The following is a 6934-nucleotide window of genomic DNA, read 5'->3' as shown; positions in this document are numbered from 1 at the left end:
GTGTTTGGATGCATATTGCGATGATTCTGAAGCATCACTCAGTCATAATTTTACAGATGACTAAATTATTGACTTGCCAATTACTGTTCATTGCTGCAATTAGAAAAAAAAAATACCTCCATTTTCATGCAATGAAAATACATAGATTTTTACAATTTTTAACCATTGCGTTTGGTTTGTATCACAAGAAAATGGTTTTATGAAATGCACATTTCCTTGAAAAAAAAATACTTGATTTTGCTTATTTTGGATGTTTGCAACCTTTTTTTTTAAAGCAATCAAACGTTCCTCTTTTTTTCTTAGTCTCTGTTATAATAGCAAACGTGAGATAACAAAATTATATGGATCAAAAAGGTAAACAGATCAAAAGAGTAAAGAAAATACCAAGAAAATTTCTTAAATGAAACTCAGTCGTGCTGTCTTTGTCCAACATGTAGATTCACTCCATAGTGATGCTGTCACCCATTAAACTACAAGTTATACCCATATCCTTTAAAAGTAGTATTTAGTCTTCACATTGACATATTTTAGTTTTTTTGTGGCAACATGTTAATTTATTTATTGAATAAATTTAATATTCAGACATGAAGTAAGAAAAGCTTGTAGATATAGAACATTTTTAAAAACAAACTTGTTTTGCCTTGCGCTGAACCATCGTTTATTGAATCTGATTATAGCTTCTTCAAGTAGACTGAATAAATGACATGGCAGACTCCTGTGTTATGAAGTCATACTAACAATGAAGCACAAACAGTATTTGACTCACATGATGATGCACAATATGCTTTCAAAATAGAGGCATAATTAGATTACCATGCAAAACACAGCATTTATGTAAGAGTTCACATCCTCAACCTCTATCCTGCAGCTGCAGTTTTATATATATATACATATATATATATATATATATATACCGTAAATTCCGGACTACAAAGCGCACCCGATTAACTATTTTCACGTGTTTAACTAATTTTATACATACACAAGCCGCGTCGGAGTACAAGCCGCATGAATTAGGCAACATTGTCATCCTGACGGATCACGTCCTGACTCACAGAGCAAGTGTGATTTATTAGCACACAGTGGGTGGTGTCAGTTTTGCCTCAGGCTCATGTATTTGAGTATATCTGCATCTGCCAAACAGTATGCACCTCTATTCTGTTCACAAGTTCCTCAGTTATGTTTTTTTTTTTTTTTTACTTTTGACAATCTAGGTATCATACATAAAATTACAAACAGTAACCATATAATCAACATTACATCCCTCAGTTATGATGAGGAAATTTACATCCGCGATTCCCCATTTCCTTTTTTTTTTTTTTTTTTTTTTAACTTGTCCTGTCCAACAGCTGGGCAGACAGACGAGAGCTGAGGGCCTCTTGTGTTGGACATATTTTGCTTTAACAAGAGGGGTTATTAATCTTCTGACAAACCAAAGGTATGTCTGAATAAACCCCTTTTGTAATTGAGGCCAAACTTTATTAATTTCAATCATGTCTGAAAATCTTTGGTGTTGGACCGGACGGAAAAGGAAAGAGGGGAAGAAGAGAGAGGGACACTAGAGAGAGGGGGGGGGGTAGGGGGTGATAATAGGAGGGGAAGGGGGATAAGACCATGAAGCAGCATACAGCAACAAGCCTACTGGTTGTCAATCATCACGGTAAGGCTCAAATGCAGTACAAAAAGGGCGGGGCCCGTCCACACACACACCCAAATGCCACAAACACACCTGCTAGCTGCAAAAATGTCCACCTGTCGACATGTACACAAAACAGATAGTGTTCACACACGCATACTTATGCCTTAAAACCAACTAGTGTGAAATATTTCAGTCATTCAGTCATGCAAGCTATTAGTGCAAAGGTGAGCTAACACCAGTGCTCAGGTGAGGTTTTATGTTCTTCTAAAATGGATGGTGGAACCTGAAAAGAAGGAGGGAGAGTGCCCAGCCATCCCCACCCCAAGACCCCCACCGCAGCAGCAGCGGCAGCCGGAATCCCCCCAACGCCACACGGGAACCGGCAGGGAACAACCGCCGCCCGGGCGACCAAGCCCGCCACCCAGGCCAGGGCCAGCAGGGCCGCCGCAAGGCCCCCAGAGCCAGAGGCCAGGGAAGCACGGAGGGAAAGAGAGCGCCGCCCCAGCCCAACCAGGAGAGCAGCCCCCCCGCCGCGCCGGGAGAACCCAACGCAGAGCCCCACCGGAGAGGGACGCCCACAGCCCCAAACGAGCACCCCACCACCACCCAGGAGTTCCGGGCATCCCACCGCCCCAACCCCAGGTACGAGCCAGGACCCCCCAAGGGAGACCCGCTCCGCACTCCAGGCAGCCATCCGCCCGGCCCACGGTTGGTCCAGGGAGGAGCGAGGCAGGGGGCCCGCCGCCCCCGCCCAGGAGGGGGGAACCCCGGGGAAAAAAAGAGGGCCCACAAGGGGTGTTATAAATATGGCCCGACCAGGCTCGGCCACAGTTGGAAATTTGGCGGGGCCCAGCACTCAGGAGCAAGGACCAGAACCCACCCCCCAGGGACACGAACACCCCCGGCTCAGATGTAATGTGAACTCCCCCACCGCGCGGAGAGAGCACCGCCGGGCCCAGGAAGCCGGCACCCCGGGGACACGGCCGCCGTTGCAAAGGGGCCCGTACCCCCCACCAGGGAAGAGGCAGGGGACAGATGGACCCAGGTCCCACCTTCCTTGCAAAATGTCTGTGCGTGTATGTGTGTTTGAGATGGTGTGTGTGTGCATGTGTGTGTGTTTATGTTGGGATGTATATATTGAGGGGGGCGGGGTGTGTGTACTAAGGGGGGTGCGGTTAAAATTGGCGGGTAGGGCACTAAGGGGACATCTCCTGATTACTCACAGTGACGTCCCCTCACCCTCCCCACCACGGGGCCCTAAATGTCTAAGGTGCGGTTAAAATTGGCGGGTAGGGTGTTAGGAGGACATCCGCTGCTTGCTGGCAGTGATGTCCAAGCACCCCCCCTACCAAGGGCCTTACATGTCTAAGGTGCAAATAAAACCGAAAGGGGAGGGCCCACTCCATACGGCAACCACAGGAGGGGGGCCACTGCCTAGTAAACCCCCCCCCCAAGGCTCATCGCAGGCTAAGCCCCCCACCCCCTCACCCTATTATGAGGTTATATGAGGAAGGGGGTAAGTTGGGGACAGATGATAGACTGTCCCCCGGTGGTCAAACAGCTGTCCCCCCCCCCCCCAGCAAGGGGGCCAGGCCCACCCAGCCCCAGGCCCCCATCCCCGGAGGCGCAGACACCCCAGGCCCAGCACCACCACCCCCACACAGAGAGAGAGGAGCCAGAAAGCGCCGGCCCCCCCCGGAGCAAGCCCAGGCCCCCACCCCCAAACGCCGGCCCTAGAAGAGCTCTGGTCAGGCCTCGACGGGACCGAGGCAGCCAACCAGCCGGGGAAACCGCCGATGGCCTCAGCGGAGACCCCGACCCGTCAACCCCCTCTGCCCCGTACCAATAGTGCCCCCCCCCTCCCCCAGATTGCCCCCCACAGGACAGGGCCGAAAAGACCCCCACCCCACCCCACCCCCAGACCCCGCAGCCGAAGCGGATGACACCCAGAGCGACCGGGGGCCCCAAGAGGGTTGCCCCGTCCCGCCCCAGAGCCAGGGAAGGGTCGATCCCAGCCCCAGGTGTAGATGGGAAGCCCATCCAGCGCCGCTGGGCCCCCCCCCCGAGCAGCGCCCCCCGCCAACCCCCCCCAGCACAGACAAAGGGACCACCCCCCCAAGCCAAGCCAGACCACCACCCCACCCCCCCACCACGCACCCCCACACCCAAGCCCAGAGGACCACGCAGCGCCCCAGGCCGCCCCACCCAGGCGCCGGACCCGACCCCCCGACCAACGGAGCCCCCACCACCCCCGGCCAGGCACCGGAGGCCCCGACCCCCACCCCGGCCCACGGCAGAAGGGCAAGGAGCAGCGACGACCATGCCCCCCCCACCCCCTAAGTCACGGAGCTAGCTATGGGAGACCAGAGAGACCGAATTCTTTCAAAGTTACTTGAACTTTGGGCTGACATTTTTTCCAAGCTGATATGATCAAGCAGCAGATTTCTGTGTTGACTTATATTTATTTTTTTTTTTGCTTTTCCAATTTATTAAAATAGTTTTTTTAGCAATGCAAAGAGTTATGAAAATGATAGAGCCTAATCATCCTTCTACATCGATGGCACTCATGTCACCAAGCACACAAAGTGACGGTGAAGCTGTGATTGAAACCTTAAGCCAGACTGATAGATCGGCACATACCTGCTGCCAGAGAGCCTGGACAGGCGTGCAGAACCATAGTGCATGCATGTAATTGTCGGGTAGATTACTGTCACAGTGCTGACAAATGTCTGAGTTACTGAGACCCATCTTGAACATCCTCTGTCCAGTGTAGTAAATTCTGTGAAGAGTTTTGAAATGGATTAGCTGCAGATTTGGACTTTTTGTCATTTTAAAGGTGTTTAGACAAAGTTCTGACCAAAAACTTTCATCTGTGCTGATGCTCAAATCCGCATCCCATTTTGTTGTCGGAAGTGAAATATTGTTATCTAAATTACATAAAAGTTTGTATATTTTGGAGAGAGTTTTATTCATTGAGAAATTGATCAGAGTGGTAACTACATCTGGTAGCTTTAAATCGTTGTCTCTGTATTTAAACTTTTTAGTAATAATTGATTTAAGTTGCTGATATTCCAAGAAGTTATATATTCCATGTTTGTCTTGAAGTTCCTGGGGAGTTATGAATCTTCTATCAATAATTATGTGCTCTAGTTGTTTTATGCCCCCTGCTTGCCAAGCTGGGAAGTGGATAATTTTTTTGTTTATGAGGATGTCTGGGATGTTCCAGATGGGTGTCATTTTGCACGGTTGAATTGATGATTTTGATATTTTGAGAAATTCCCACCAGGCTGTTAAAGTGGCATTTATATTAATACTTTTGAAACAATCCTGTTTTTTAACTATTTGACTAATAAATGGAAGATCTGACAGGTTGATCTTTCCACATAACGCCTGTTCCAAGTCTAACCATGAGTTGGTTTCTGGATTATTTTTTAACCATTTTAAGATGTATTGTAATCTATTTGCAAGAAAGTAATTGTGGAAGTTAGGTAATTCTAATCCTCCACAGCTTTTTGCAGATTTTAAAGTTTTTAGACTAATTCTTGCAGGTTTATTGTTCCATAGAAAGCTTGATATGGATGAGTCTAATGTTTTGAACCATTTTAATGGCGGTTGTGTGGGAATCATTGAGAAGAGATAATTAACTTTGGGTAAGATTTTCATTTTTACCGTGGCTACCTTGCCCATAAGGGACAAAGGCAGGTTGGTCCAGCGTGTGTCCTGTATGTTTTTCAGTAATGGGGTGTAGTTTAGCTGCACCAGTTCTGATATTTTGGGGGGAAAATAAATACCTAGATATTTTATATTGCCTGATTTAACTGGTATTGTGAGTCCTTGCTCCGCATTACTGTTCAGTGGTAATAAAACAGATTTATTCCAATTAATGGAATAGTCTGATATAGAAGAGAATTCATTAATGATTGTTGCCGTTTCATTTACAGAATGTATATTACTTAAAAACAGTAATATGTCATCTGCATAGAGACTAATTTTATGATGGCTGTGTTTGGTTTTAATTCCTTTAATACTCTCATTCTGTCTTATTGCTGCAGCTAGAGGCTCGATAAATATTGCAAAAAGAGAGGGGGAGAGTGGGCAACCCTGTCTAGTTCCTCTTCCAAGAAAAAACCTGTTGGAAGTCTGTTTATTAGTTCTAACTGATGCATTGGGGTTGTGATATAATATTTTGATCCAATTGATGAATGAGCTGTAAGCGCAGGAAAAAAGTAGCGGCTTATAGTCCGGAAATTACGGTATACATATACATATATATATATATATATATATATATATATATATATATATATATATATATATATATATATATATATATATATATATATATATATATATATGTACATATATATATATTTTTTTTAAAAGTGCAGTTATAAAAAAGTATGTATATAAAAAATAATTTTATGTAAATTGGCTTAGTGGAAGTAATATAAGGAGTTGGATCACTTCTTATTTTCAGATAACAGAAACACGCACAAGACTGCATCGACTGTAAAATCGACTTAATCGACTGTAGAAAATGGAAGCAGATAGTTTTAAGATGAGACTTTATCTTGAACTGGAAGCTATCCAGGAATATGAAAGTTTTGAGAAAGCTTTATTTGGGAAGTTTCTGTTTCTATTAGGATTTTAAAAGGGTCAACAGAATTTAATGGCATTCAATGGCTTCACTCAACCACTAGCTATGAGTGGAACAAAGATTTTGTGTTATCATTTATACTCTATGAAAATGAAAAATCCTCATGTATTCTTTTTACGAGCACAACTGTAGACTTTTCATTGGAAGTGGTCGCTTGAATGCGTGTTGCAGAGAGCGGTGTGAACGTAGCTTTAGAGATGAGAGAGGTTAATGACGTCATACAATGAAAAACCTATTTTACCCTACAGGCTGTTCATGACTTGTTAAATCTAAATAAATGTGCACAGCACACTTTGTTTTAAAAATACAAGCATGCCTAATGTAACTGTATTTTTTCTGTTAGCTCACAATTTCAACATTTCACAGTCAGGCTTCGAGGTGAACTAACTGTCCTTGGGTCGTTTCCTTGTCATCGCCACAGTTGTGAACATGCTGTTAACCCGTGCAATAGCATAATGGTGAGATCTACACACACGCAAGCACACACAAACTGCGATACTAATTATTTCTAAGCTCATCAACTCTCTTGCACGCTTGAGGAAAACAGACAGCTATCGCCGCGGATCACACAGAAACATGCTCTGTGGATTTTTCTACATGCCACACTCGATTCTTGAATTGAGACGCTTCATTAAACC

Source organism: Oryzias latipes, chromosome 7 (assembly GCF_053564925.1).
Source record: "Oryzias latipes strain Hd-rR chromosome 7, Olatipes_Hd-rR_3.1".
Classification (NCBI taxonomy): Eukaryota; Metazoa; Chordata; class Actinopteri; order Beloniformes; family Adrianichthyidae; genus Oryzias; species Oryzias latipes.
Note: the sequence above shows the minus strand (reverse complement) of the source record.